At 47.1% G+C, this 15,159-nt stretch overlaps 1 protein-coding gene across 1 annotated transcript in view; it reads left to right on the top strand.

Moving 5' to 3' along the window:
• Nucleotides 1–15,159, top strand: part of LOC146822421 (uncharacterized) — a 234,073-nt gene that overhangs the window by 65,623 nt on the left and 153,291 nt on the right. The window lies entirely within an intron of this gene.

The raw sequence follows: 15,159 nt of genomic DNA, 5'->3' as shown, positions 1-15,159 counted from the left end.
CCTTATACTATATAAAAGTCAACATTCAGATCCTGGTCCCTTACCTGATATATTGACTGAACTACTCACGAATAGATGGAGAGGTTCAGGTACTAAGTTAATTAGAGAAATACTAGAATCAAGAAAGCAGTACATTCTTTTTGTATGCCCAGAACATGTCTCACTGCCCATCAAGGAAAGAACCACGTATTACATGGACAGACAGAATCCCTTACGAGAAGTACACCCAATAAAAGGCGAGGACAATGAGTTTAAACGTGTATTTGTATATACGCCCATATCGAAAATAGAATTGTTACAAATGAAGAAAGTGGTACCCAGTCATGACAAAGACCCAGCGGGTTTCCACCGAGAAATTAAAGACATGTTACTCATGGGAGAGTATACCTATCCCGACATTATGACAATATTAAAGGTATTAATGCCTGCTGGCATTTATGAAAAACTCAAGGAAAAAGAGTGGGAGGTGGGAGACCAAAAGATAGACTGGTCAGCATTAGAAGCAGAAGAAAAGGCCCGAACTGCAGGAGCAGGGCTTGGGGATAAAACTAAAGCACTACCAGGTTTACTAGTACAGGTACTGCCACGTTTATTAACTACGAAAAAGGAAGACTGGGGTACAATTTCAGCCTGTAAACAAAAGCAAGATGAAGACACTAGTGATTTCTATGCCCGATTTGAAAAATGTTTTGGTATAAATAGTGGCATAAAAGCAAGTAGCGAATCATACCCACATCTGTTTGTGACAAAATTAGTTGAAAACTCCTTGCCCCAAGTGAAGAATAGAGTATTAAAATTCGAGAGTACCTGGCAAGGTAACACCCCATCACAAATGTTACAAATGTTACAGTATCATCACAATAGGATTAGAGAGGAACAAGAACATGAACAAAGACGCATGAAAGACACGAAAATGAAAATGCTAGTCTCTCAGACAGTTCCAGCTGAAGGACATAAAAAGGGTACGACACATTCCGGTGATTCAGCAGGACCTGTAAAAGGGACATGTAACTATTGTAAACAGCCAGGACATTACATACACGATTGCCCGGTCCTGAAGCGTAATATCGCCACAGGTATTACAAAAGAAAGACCACGACCACCTAGACAGGATCAGAATGAACAAGGAGCCCCGCAGCATGCACAGTCCATGCCAGCTCCACCACAGTCTATACAGTTTGTGCCAGCTGCACCAGCGCTGCCTGTTGCTGCCACACAAACCACGACACGACAGCTGTACCAGACCGCACAGTACGACTATCCTGATTATCAACGATACGCATGAACCAGCCTAGAGAGGGAAGTTGACTTACCCCTTATCGAGGTCCCTGTAGACCAAGAAGGACCTTATGTACATAGTGAATTATTAGGCCAAGATAGAAAATTTTTACTTGATACAGGGGCAAGTCGAACAACCATAAAACGTAGTGAAGTTCCAGGGGCACCCCTCTCAGGCTCACAGAATATTTCCCTTGGTTTTTCAGGAAAACCTATTGTTAATGAAGTATCACATTCCCAGCCTCTCCCACTTACGATAGGACCTTTGACCCGAACTACAGATTTACTGCTTACTAAATCATGTCCAGAAAACTTGTTAGGTATAAAAACACTGAAAGCTCTAGGAGCTATAATATGTTGTTCTCCGGAAGGAGTAAGATTGTTTTTACGTGATTTCAAAGGTCACTATGTGTCTCGAGACATGGATCCCCGACTGCAGACTTTACCTACACATCTATGGGCACAAGGCCCTACTGATGTTGGTTGCATGAATATTACACCATATCGAGTTACACTAAAGGCAGGAGTGGTACTACCACGAATGCGACAATACAAGTTACCACCAGATGCTGTAGTGGCTTTACTGCAAATCATTGACGAGCTCATTACCCAAGGAGTAGTTATGGAAACAGACTCCAATGTATGTAATTCACCGATAATTCCGATTCTTAAACGAACAGATCCGAAGGCCCCGCCAGTATATCGATTGGTTATTGATCTGCGCGAATTAAACAAATGCATTGTGCCACAATTCCCTGTGGTCCCAGATATCTCGTCATTACTGACAGCTATTGATTCCGAAGCAACATTCTTTACTGTAATTGATCTCAAGAATGCCTTTTTCAGCGTCCCAATAGATCCGGAAAGCCAATACTTGTTCGGATTTAGTTTAAATGGACGTAGCTTTAAATTCACACGCGCACCTCAAGGATTTACAGAAAGCCCCAGCATCTATAGCCAAGCACTGAAACGAGAACTCGACAGTATCCACATGCCAGTTAACACTGCCCTGCTTCAATATGTTGATGATCTGCTGATCACCGCCAGAAGCGAACCTGAATGTGAGAAAGCATCACTGATAGTTTTACGATTTCTAGCCGAAAAGGGGCACAAGGTGTCCCCTTCTAAGCTGCAATTCTGTGTCCAGCGAGTTGTTTATCTTGGACACTCGCTGTCCAAGGAGGGAAGGCAGCTTACACCCGACCGCATTCAGTTAATTGCTAACATGCCAATACCCAAGACACAAAAGGAGGTGCGGGCTTTCATAGGCCTCACTTCATATTGTAGGCAGTGGATCCCTCAGTATGCATTTCTAGCAAAACCACTCATTCAATTGACAACACAGGAGGCAGCCACATCGACTGTTCTCCCTTGGACTCAGGAACATGCACAAGCTTTTGAAAGCCTAAAGAAAGCCTTATGCCAAGCACCTGTTTTAGCAACACCATGTTACAATAAACAGTTTACACTCTTTGTTACAGAACGCGAAGGTACTGCCTTGTCAGTACTCACACAGGAACAAGCAGGATCACACAAACCATGTGCTTATTTTTCTAGTACATTAGATCCCGTAGCTCAGGCTTTGCCTGCATGCCTAAAATCAGTGGCAGCAACAGCTTTAGCAATCAGACAAAGCGATGCCATAGTGTTAGGACATCCATTGACAGTTCAAGTACCACATGCAGTAGAGGTTCTTGTGAATAGAACGCAAACACAACACTTGACTATAGCGCGACTTACAGGGTATGAATTAACATTGTTTCAGCCACATATAGAAATCAGACGTTGTAACACATTGAATCCTGCCACACTTTTACCTGTAATCGGAACAGACCCACTAGCTCATGATTGTATTGAAGTTATTACAATCACGACGAAACCCAGACAAGACTTGACAGATGTCCCATTGTCAGACCCAGACCTGACGTTGTATGTAGATGGTTCATGTATGAGAACAAGTACAGGAGAGTTAGTGGCCGCTTACGCAGTCACAACAAACACTGAAGTCATCGAAACAAATTGCATAAATACCTTGTCAGCTCAAGCCGCAGAGCTCATCGCTCTGACACAAGCCTGTATTCAAGCCACAAATAAAAAAGTCAACATATACACTGATTCACGTTATGCATTCGGAGTTGTACATGACTTCGGCGTGCTGTGGCGAGAGAGAGGTTATTTAACTTCTCACGGTGCCCACATTCAGCACGGACCCCTCATTCATGCCTCATTAGATGCAATACATCTACCCACTGCAATATCAATTATGAAATGTAAAGCTCATACGAAAGTTACTGATATCATTTCTCAAGGCAATGATCTAGCTGACAGAACAGCTAAACAGACTGCTCAAACTCAAACATCCGACATGACAAAGACAATAGTCCCGACGCCAACATATTGTATGACGGTTAAAGATCCCACTCTTGACGTAATTGATATACAGACACATGCTACACCAGACGAAATAAAGAAATGGACTGAATTAGGAGGGATCCAAACGGATCAAGGATGGATGATGAAGGAAAAATCTGTGTGGTTCCTTCCTGATTCAATGGTCCAAGTCATTATTAACACTGTACATAGTCCAGCGCATCTAGGAGAAAAAGCTATGCTAGACAGCATTCAACACATTTGGTTCAATAAACATTTACGAGCAGCAGCTAAACAAAAAGTTCGTACCTGTATGATCTGTTGTCAGTTCAACCCAGGAAAAAGCGTTCCCGTAGAACAGGGTGGATTTCAGCCTCCTGATCACCCTTTTGAAGTCCTCCAGATGGATTATATCCAGATGGAACGATGTCGAGGATTCAAATATGTTCTCGTAGTTGTCTGTGCTCTTTCCCGTTGGACAGAGGCATACCCGGTTTCAGATTACACTGCCCCGACTACTGCCAAACAGTTGGTTCGAGAATTCTTCCCACGATACGGTTTACCACGTGTTGTCTACTCAGATAACGGCCAGCCGTTCTCATCCGAATTAATGAAACACGTTTCACTTTTGTTAGGCTATCAGTGGAAATTCCACTGTGTCCGACACCCCGAGGCAGCAGGTCTCGTAGAAAGACATAATCAGATCCTGAAAATCAGATTGTCCAAAATATGCAGAGAGAAAGGTGTCGACTGGGTAGTAGCGTTACCAGTTGCACTCTTTTACATGAGAATGGTAGCACACTCTCGAACAGGGCTATCCCCGTATGAGGTGATCTTTGGCAGACCACCAAATATGTGGGGGACGCCTATACCACGCAAAATAACTGATATTGACTGTAATATGCTGACAGATTACTTGGCTTCCTTGATGTCTGCACTACAATCTTGTCGTTCACAGGTAGCTGCAGCTTTTCCTGACAACACTGAGGTGAAACCCCATGACGTAATTCCGGGGGACCTGGTCCTAGTGAGGAACTTTGATCGAAAGACTCAGCTGGATCCTAGGTGGAAGTTGCCGCAACTGGTCTTGCTTACCACAAGGACAGCCGTGAAGATCGAGGGCAGAAAAGGCTGGGTTCATTCAAGTCATATCAAGAAATTTCATGGACTACCATCGGATGTAAATACCACACCTCGTGTGTCTTCCCCCATTGACTCAAAACTTCCTTTGGTTGAAATGAGCAATCACGAACTATATAAACTAAAACTCAGATCTAACCAGTCAGGCAATTTGATTGTTTAAGTCCTCTCCAAGGTGAAGCGGTTGAATTTGTCTCTGACATGTATCCCTTAGACCTGAATAGAGAAAAAACCCGAAAAATGTTGAAACGACATGCGTACTGTAAATCACTGCGTAGTCATTGTATAGTGACGTTATTAATTTTGTTTTTCTTAAGCCTTTTAATAATTACTGCAAGTATATTGTTGCACATATATTATCCTATTTCTAGACATGTTTATAATGTTACTGCTGAACATTCTTTTAGTGAATTACCTCCGCTTGAGTTGTCTTATAGATTTGCGCTGCGCAATAACACGTTTATTAGTATGTTACATCATTCTCATCAGGTTAGTAATGCTACAAATTGTTGGATATGTGGCCGACTCCCTCCCTATCAGAATTATAAAGGAATTCTACCTCTCTTTCCATACCCGTTCACACACAACGGCTCCTGTGGAGCATGGTTTAGTTTAATTAATTCCCTAGATTCGAATTCTGCAGTTTATCAAGACAACTGGGTATGGGGAAATTTAAACTTAGTTTTACTTAAAGTCTGCTACCCTAACAAGGAGGGACTTCCCAAAAGAACAGGAACTGACCTAGAAAATGAAGTGTATGGATTAGGTAATTTTACGCTTAATCTTATGATCCTAAATGTTGAATCCGAAGCTACTCCAATTTTGCCCGCTATGTCAATATTTCCAGTAAAAGGTGAATTATGTGTAAGAAAGAATGGTTCCATACATATGGGCCATAGTAGATGCACCACTGTAGTAGAATTTAGTGATCAAGGCAAGTCTACTTTTAGAGCTTCCCGCCATTCCTATTTCATATGTGGTCAGACGGCATATGTACGTTTGCCTCTAGATTGGGATGGTACTTGCTACATTGGATTCCTTTTGCCACCTGTTTTTCTAGCTCCTCCTGATTATCACAGAAATACTCATTTAGTACACAATAGAGAAAGGAGAGATCTCCCAATAGTCGATTACACTGAAACAGCATGGGAAAAATACACAGATTTCAATAAAGGTCTCTTTCCCTATATAGGTACCGTTACTAATAGTAAGCTGATACGTAGATTAACTAGAACCCTTGAAGCAGTAGTGAACGAAACTATTTCCGCCTTAGGCAATTTAACAGAAGAGCAGTCTGCTATGCGGATTGTTGTGCTTCAAAATCGTCTTGTCCTTGACGTCATCCTGGCCGATAGGGGCGGAGCTTGTAGGGTCATCGGATCAAGTTGTTGCATTTTCATACCAGAAAATTCGCCATCTGTATATAAAGCCATAACTCGCCTTCATAAGATTGTAAGCCAGATACACCAGAATCCAGGCACCTGGACTTGGTCCGGTTGGTTTTGGAGTGTATTATCTACCTTTGGATGGAAGGTCCTATCCTTCCTAGGTATTGGCCTTCTCATACTATTCAGTTGCTGTCTATGTCTACAATGTGGACCAGCGATCTGTGGTCTGTGTGCCACATCGTGTATTCCACCATCCAGATTTCATTCATCCCAGAAGAAAAAAGAAGAACAAATGATGCTATATGAACAGATCAACGGATTGATGAAGATTGATATCTCTTAACGGGCAAGTAGGGGACAAGGAGGGAATGTGGAAATATGGATTTTTCTGATCAGTTATGTCCCCTATCTTGGACCCCAACGGTTTCATGTATGAATCACAAGTACATGTATGTTCCCTCCAGTTCCAGTTATGAAGACGCAAACACATGTGCGTCCACCGTCAACATGTCCTCTTTCAGATCCGCCATGAATAGGCCGGATATTCCATTCCTAAGTATGAAAGGCCACCGGCTTTATATGGTTCACTTATGCCATTTTACAGTCCAGGCAAGTAGGCCCTGATTCTGTCATCAAGCTTTTCTTGCCTTCTGCCTCTGAAAGCTCCAGTCTGAGCATGCATCTGTGACCATGAACTTTGTCTCATTCCCTGCGCGGCTCACGAAGCCTGACATCAGCCTGTTGCCTGCCAAAAACTGTATTTCACCTTCGAAATTATCTGCTCAGCTCCCTGCCCAATGCATTCCTGTCTAGTAGTTTAAGTAAACATTCTTCCAGCTACCGAGCAAAGGCCCGGCTTCTCTGTCTTTATGCAAGTAATTCATAGCCCTATTATTATGTAAGATTTCTGCCCTCGCATCTAGTGTAGACACTTAGACGCTTGTACACGCACTAACAGTCAGTATAGTCAGTATAGAATAAGATTCTACTCCAAGAGACCTCTCTTTTGGATAACATAGTTCTTTAAACATAGGATGTTAGATATGATTTGGGATTAGGTTGACTTGACCCTCCAGACTTCTGTCGCCACATGTAGAGCTAAATGTCAAGTCCCCTTCACCCCCTAGTTGCACGTCAATCACACGTCATGCTGCTGCGCGCGCATTTCTGCCAAATATTTCTGCTGACATTGCGAAATTCTTTCATGGAACCACCCTATTATGACATGACACCTGATGACGTTCTTTAGTCACACCCAGTTACGCCTACTTTTGCTACGTATGTATATTTTATCTACACTATCAATTGTTACGCCTCTTGCATTTGCTTCACTGTAATGCCTATTGTATAAAAGTAATTACTTATCAATAAAGTATGTACTTCACTTCCTGAACCTTCGTGGTGATGGAACTTGGAGCAACCGATTCGAATCGTCCATTGGAATAAAGCCCATTCCGAACCTCTAATACCACGGATTCTGCCTCTTATTTACTGAGCTATTTTTATTATGTTTCTGTATCAAATTAAGTCCCGGTAATTAAATTATTTACCACAGGGCGGTGAGAAAATAGTCTATCTGGGAAAGACTGTTGTGCGCGCCCGAGTGGTGTGTATATTGATGCTCTGAAGGATGGCGCACGCGCCAGACATCCACCAGGCCAAGTGCATCGGTGAAATCTTGTAGGGGCGATGAACCCGTTCCCTGACCCCTGGGGTGACATCTATCGCGCACGGCATCCATTGTGGTGTTAAAATCACCTCCCACTATGAGCTCTCCGAGGAGGCAGGTCTAGCAGGAACTTACCAAGGGCCTTGAACGCTATTGTGTGTAACACCGGAGGAATGTACACCGAGACAAAGTTAAAAACCCGCCCTTCCCATTGACAGGAGGCCGCTGCAAATTGCCCTTGATCATCAGTCCAGGTTGCGGTCAGGATCAGAGGGCAGTTCTTATGGAGCAGGATCCCGACCCCCCTGGAACCCGATGTGAATTCAGAGTGGGCCACCATTTTAAAGCCCCATCTGTCCAATGCCTTGACTGCCGTACCAACCAAGTGCGTTTCTTGTAACAGGGTGACCAACGGGGCGTGTCTTTTGAGATATTGCAACACCAGGCCTCTATCTTATTACCAAGGCCGTTGACATTCCAGGAGACTACTGTTAGGGGCGACCCTAGTGTATTTGCGTTGTTCACCTGTGAACTAAGGGTCGTGTCTGTCATAACCTTATGTGTTTGGGGACGAGGACATGCAGGCGAGTCCTGGACAGCGCTGTATCTGGCGAGTGTAGTGACTTTTGTATGACTAATTCCACTAGATGTGTACATGCTTGTGTGCGTAATGCAAAATAGACAACTAAAAACATGAAACAAACTCCCCTTGGTGAAAAAAGAACAAACCCCCTCTCCTCCCCCCTCCCTGCTTTCCTGCCAGACGGATTCCCAACTACCCGCCTCCCCAACAATGTAGAGTGTTTCGATCCCATTAAACAGTACTTGCGTGTGGGGGGAGGAAGTCCGAGAAGCGCCTTGGCGTCCCCTTGCTCAAAGACGATTAACAGGTTGTTAGTCTTATCATGTGTGAACATCGCTAAAGTTTCAATGCGTCATGCCATTTACATTCCGGTTGTGCCGCACGGATCTCGGCAACGCTGGTCAATCTCCACAGTCACTTTATCTCTCTTATTTCGTTTCTTTCTTTGTTTATTTTTCGTCTTGTGCTCGTTACTAATTACAGGCCGATCCACGCAACGGGATGTTACTCAACAGTTTAAAGGCAGGGGTCATCGCTGCCCAGCCTACGGTGCGGGGAGGCCTCCTTGTTGTTCTCGACAGTGCGATCCCCTGCTTCGTTCCCCTCTGGGAGTCGTTGCGGGTGTCTTCCTACCCTTCGGGGTCCTCCTACTTGTCGCCAGCCCTCCGTCCAATCCCATGCCTCCTCCGGTGTTTCGAAGAACCGCGTTTTCCCTTCCGCCACTACTCTCAGCCTGGCAGGGAATAGGATGGAGTACGATAACTCTCTGCTTCTGAGTTCTTTTTTGACCTCCATGAAGCTTCTTCTTCGCTTTGTGACCGCCGCGGTGTAATCAGGAAAAAATTAGATCACTGGGTTCTGGATTCGCAACAGGGGAGCCACCCGTGCAGGATGTAGTATGACGTCCCGATCTCAAAAATTGAAAATACAGGCCAGGATAGGTCTGGGGGGGGGTACACCCGGTTTAGGCTTGCCTCCCGGAACCCGATGCGCCTTTTCCACTGAAAAGAAGGTGGAGAGCCCCCTTGGCTGAAGCCGGGTTTTGATCAGGTCTTCGACGTAGAGATCCATGGCTTGGCTTCCTTCGTTCTCCGGGACTCCCGTGATTCTCACATTGTTGCGTCTAGAGCGCCCTTCCTGGTCATCCAGTTTGGCCGCCATGACCTTGTTGTCGGCTTCTAATTGATGGACCTTCCATTGTAAGTCGCCTGTGTCTGTCGCAAGGGCGGTCGCCATCTTCTCCACCTCAGTGACTCTAGGCCGTTTTCTGAAAGTCCGCTCTCAGAAATTAGACATCCTAGGAGATCGATCCTACTGTGGTTTGCACGTTGGTAAGGGCAGACATTATATCTTCAAGCGTGACTTTGGGCGACCCTTTAGGTGTGGGGCCGCTTCCATTGGGGCCCGTCGTTCGGGCAATGCTGAATAGTCCTTGGAATACGCATATTTATTCAGCTTGAGCTGCGAGTTGTGCGAGGCCCTCTGCCCCCCATCTCTGGCTGGTCACCAAGGTCTTTATGTGCCTATATCCAACCACTGGACGGTAGTCGCCTCCGCTGCCTGCCGTGTGCCTACTGGACACACACGGCCTGTCGGTTTTCCAGGGCAGTCAGTAAGATGGGGGGTGGGCAAGTCACTAGCCACCGCAGCCGACACAGGCAGGTCTCCTCTGTGCGTATCTAGGCAGAGTGGGCCCGTTACAGGGTGATATTGGGAGCGGCGCCGGACGTTCAGTGTCTTTTGAAATCGATACCTCCCAGGCTGAGGGTCTCCGCTCCGTGCAGCGTGTCACTCCGTTCGGCCACTACTCCTGGGCTTGGTGATATTGGATGTATTGTAGACCATGCCAGATGGGCCCTCGCGTCACCTCCCACCGGCTGGCTCTAATGCCCACCGGGCCCTCACTGCGCCGCTCACTCCCTGCACATCCAGAGGGTTATCTAGCCCAGGTGGGCGTCCATACTTCATGCGCTCTCAAATGCCCCAGTCAGCGCCGTCGCATCTATCTGGCCTCACTTCTTCCCGGCCCCCTCACTGAGGCCTAGACTTCCAGCATGGGTGTAGGCTACCGCGAACCCATCCACTCCAGCACCTCCAATCAGCGTGGTCACACAGCGCATAACGCGGAAATCGAGGGAGCTCCCTGCACTCTGCCAATCATTGGTATCTTTCAGGGCGTATTTCTGTAAGCTCATATCATATGTGTGGGCCCCCAGCTCGCTTCCATCCCGGTATTTCAGCCGTGCCGGCCAGTACTTTGCCTCTCACCCCACCCCTCAGGATTGAGGGACCGTGTTACTGCCTGTGGTCGTTTCATCTGTGGCTCCCCCGAGAGGGCAGGGTCACGGAGGCTGAACCAGCGCCGTATTGTCTGGGGCACCCAAGCTTTCGTGTTGGCCGCCAGGCCTATGTTGATGCGGCGATTCGTGCGCGCTCCCGCCGGGCCCCTGCATAAATCGAGGCCGCGGCGTCTCCCTGTTTGGTAGGCCGCTTCTCGCAAGCGGCTCTGGTTCCTCGTGTGATGCGACTGCCGAGCTGCAGACAGGATCGGAGGATGCCCCTTGCTTTCTGCTGCTCACAGGTGCCTTTGAGGGCGGATTTCTTGCAGGGTTTGGTGCCGGATTAATCGGGTAACGTGCGCTAATCCCAGAGCTCCTCTATGCTGCAGCCATTTCTCTCGGCTGCATGCCACGCTCCCCGCTACTCCCTTTTTTTGAAGAAATAATTCATTCCTGAACATGAAATAGTTCCGTTTGAGTGTTACGTCCATGAGTGCGGTACCAAATCTACAAGTGCCAACATCTTTCTCTGTGGATGCAAGTACGTGGCATATCACCTCAATTGCTTCGTTCTGAGGTATATTATTGTAAATCGACTCCACATCTAGAGTCACTAAGATATCTTGATTGATCTCAAATGGTGTGTCCTCAATATCATAAATAAATTGCATGCTGTCCCTTACGTATGTTCTACAGTGAGGAACTTCGTCTCTAATATGTGTGTTGATGTACTTGCACACAGGTTCGAGTACCGATCCACACCCAAGACTATAGGTCTGTCTGGAGGTTTATCCAGTTTCTTGTGTACCTTGGGTAGGGTATGAATCACAGGAGTGCGTGGGCCTGCCTTGTTTAAATATTGGTGCTCCTTAACATTCAAAACCCCCTCATCTAACGTTGTTTGAGTAATCTGCTGTATCTCTTTTTGAAGTCTTTTGAGAGGATCCCTGTTATTTTCTGATACTGCCTGAGGTCTGTAAATTGTCCCATGATTTCAGCATTGTAATCATCTGTATTTTGGATTACAATGACGCCGCCTTTATCGGCTAGTTTAATCGTAATGTCCCTGTTCATGGCTAATGAATGTAGGGCCTGCTGTTCGATATTAGAAAAATTGTAGGGCATATACTTTTGACGTGATTCCAGAGCATTGATCTGTCTCATGACTATGTTTTGAAAAGCTAGGATCTCTGGACTCATCACATGACTCGGAGGATAAAACCATGAGGGAGGGTGCAATCGAGATTTATTCTTGATAAAGTGTTTCAGTCTGATAGTGCGGAAAAAACGATATAATTAACTTTTAATTTTGAAAAAATCTGGTCTCTCAGTGATACCAAACCCAAGGCCTTTACTTAACACACTGTTCTCAGCGTGTGAAAGAATGTGTTTAGACAGGTTAAAAATAGGGGATTTTGTGGGCACGCCTCCAGCGTGAGCATTAGACAGCGTTTTTGTTGTAATGTACTAATTACCCAATGCACTCTCCCTACAGAGGTTCTCTGCCTTGCTGCTCAGCCTATGATGAGTTCATATAGAATGTTTGTATTGGAAGGAGAATGAGTTGGTGTGGAAGGGCTGAGCAGCGAGGAGGCTGCTCCTGGTGGGGCACTTTTATGGATCACAACATCTTCCTGTAACTTATAACCTATGAAGTAATCTTAAGAATAAATCTACTACCTTTTCTACAAGACTTGCCTGCACATCATTCTTCGTTTTAACAGTTTTCTTTCAAGGACCTTGACGTCATCTGTAACGCTGAATCAGGGAGGACTGAGGATTCGGTAGTTAATGATGTGGGCACCACATGAAGTTTTTTTTTCACTACAGATTGAACGGATCAGTTTTCGAATTTCAGACAATCGTGTCTGTTTTGTCTTTCTCCCTGTCTTTTTTTTGTTGTTGCTGCTATGTTTAGAATCTTTATTTGTTATACTGAATTGTGTTGCACCTGTGAAGATTTCGCAAGTGTTTTTAACCTTTGAGAAAATCTTTTTTTTTTTTTGGCAAAATTGTTTTTATTAGCCGCAAAAAACATGACAAACAGAATAGACCATGACATGTGCCTCATAGTAGAGTGGGCCAGCAAGCAATGATGGATACAATAACAGGGTACCGACCCTACACGGACCCAAAAGAGGCGCGCCTCCCCAATAATAACATTCGCTAATGGAGGGGTACAGTGGAGCTAAAATAGGGAGGGGAAGCAGGCCCGAGAATTATGCCCCGGAGAACTCCAGTGGGCTTCAATCGGGCCCTCATAGTCCGGCGCCGGTCAAGCACTCAAAAGGCTTAGTCCAAGCTGCCAGCTGACACTGTGTCATGAAGCTGCAAATCCAAATTATAAACACCCCCAACTCCCCACACTCCCTCCCGCCCCACCCGCCCCACCCCATAAATCATGAAAGAGAAGAAAGAAAGGGGAAGAAAAATAAGAGAGAGAGAAAGAGGGGAGAGACTCAGAGAGGGGGCCCGAGGGCCCGGTGTTGGGACAAGGGAGGGGAGTGGTCCATCCAAAGTGGGGACAGGCCAAAGGCTCAGCCACGGACCCCGCAACCACGAGTTATACAATCAGGAGGCGCCACCCAGAGCCGCCTCGGCCGACTATAGTTGGAACAGCCGCAGGCCCCTAAGCTGGGGCGGGCAAACTGCCGCCGGCAAACCCCTAGAAAGGAAAGACACCAGTGGACCCCACTTGAGCTCAAATGTAGCATAGTCGTCCCTGAAGATGTCCGCCATTCTCTCTAGACTCAAGAGTCTCCAGAGGCGGGCGTGCCACATCGAGGCCGTGGGAGCCTCCCGCCTCTTCCAATTGGCGGCGATAGCCACCTTCGCCGCCCCCAAGCACAGCCACATCACAGCCTTATCCGCTCTGGTTTGGTAACGCAGGGAGGGATCTCGAAGGCCCAGCAGTGCTGTCTCAATGGAGGTGGGGATCGGATAACCCAGCATAGATTTAATTTGCGCCAAGATCTCCTCCCAGAAGGGGCGGATCATGGGACAGGTCCACCAGATGTGCTGAAAGTCCCCCAATAGCCCACAACCCCTCCAGCAGCGGTCCGAGGTGCCTGGGAAGATACGCCGCAGTTTAGCTGGATAGAGGTACCAATCCACCATTACTTTCACATGGGCCTCTCGTAATTCTATCGAGTGGTTGTGCTTGGAGATGTCCGACCACAACGCCTCCCATTCCCGTTCCTCAATTGGTCTAAGCGGCACCTCCTCCCATCTAGCCTGAAATCACGGGGCCGGGGAGACCACAGTTGCCAAAAGGTGGCCATAAAGAAAGGAGATTGCCCCCCTCATGGTCGTGGTACTGCGCACAAATCTTTCAAACGGTGTCTGGGGCCTGCAGACCGCTGCCTGAACCTCCTGTGATTGAAGCCAGTGCCGAAGCTGGAGGTATCGAAAGTGTTCAGTTTGCGGAAGGCTAAAGTCAGTCCTGCATTCGGAGAAGGTCATCAACCGTGACCCCTTAAAGAGATGTCCAATCATTAAACAACCCCCCTCCTCCCAAGCTGCGAATGGTCCTCTTGCAAACGCTGGCGGGAAGGCTGCCAACCCATGAATAGGGGTGTGGGGAGAAGGGAAAGTGGTCCAGCGGTCGTCCGACGCCAGGGAGTCCCAGGCCCGCAACGTTGTCCTGGTGGGCGTGCTAATGTACGCGTTGTCCGGTCTATCCCGCCGCGGGCGCCACGCTAGATCCCATATAGTCCGTCCCGCCACCGACCTGTCCATATGTAGCCAATGTTCATCCGATTCTCTTTTTGACCATTCCACTAAGACTCGCAGTTGAGCCGCCTTATAGTAGAGGTGGAAGTCGGGGAGGCCCGGCCCGCCCCGCCCGCAGAGCGAGGCCTCCGTAGCATGGAAAATGACAGACGAGCTCTTCCCCCCTGCCATATGTAGCGGGAGCATAGGGAGCGCATAGTCGAAAAGAAGGAGAGGGGGACATCAATGGGGAGGGCTTGAAACAAGTGGAGCAGTTTCGGCAATATTGTCATTTTAAGCGAGTGAATACGCCCCAACCAGGAGATAAACAATGGCTTCCAGCGCGCTAAGTCAGCCTTGATGTGCGCAAGAAGGGGGGGGGGAAGTTGGCCTTATACAGATCATCTACGGATGGGGTGAGCTGAACTCCCAGATATTGGAGCGACGTAGTCGCCCAGCGGAAAGTCGTGCTCTGTTGGAGGCGCAAAAGCTCCTCACCCTGAAGTGTAAGGTTAAGGATGTACGACTTGTCCAGGTTAATCTTAAACCCCGCCACCTGTTCATAGCGCCGCAACTCTGCCTGGAGAGTCGGGAGCGACTCGGAAGGGTGGGTGAGGGAGAGGAGCACGTCATCAGCGAAGAGGGAGATCTTGTGGTCCTCTCCCGCGAATGGGATACCTGTTATCTGTGTGTTGCGTCGAATGGCCATCGCCAGGGGCTCAATGCTCAGGGCAAACAAGA

Source organism: Triturus cristatus, chromosome 6 (genome assembly GCF_964204655.1).
Source record: "Triturus cristatus chromosome 6, aTriCri1.1, whole genome shotgun sequence".
NCBI classification, from domain to species: domain Eukaryota; kingdom Metazoa; phylum Chordata; class Amphibia; order Caudata; family Salamandridae; genus Triturus; species Triturus cristatus.
The sequence above is the reverse complement of the archived record's forward strand: the minus strand, read 5'-3'. Positions and strand labels throughout refer to the sequence as shown.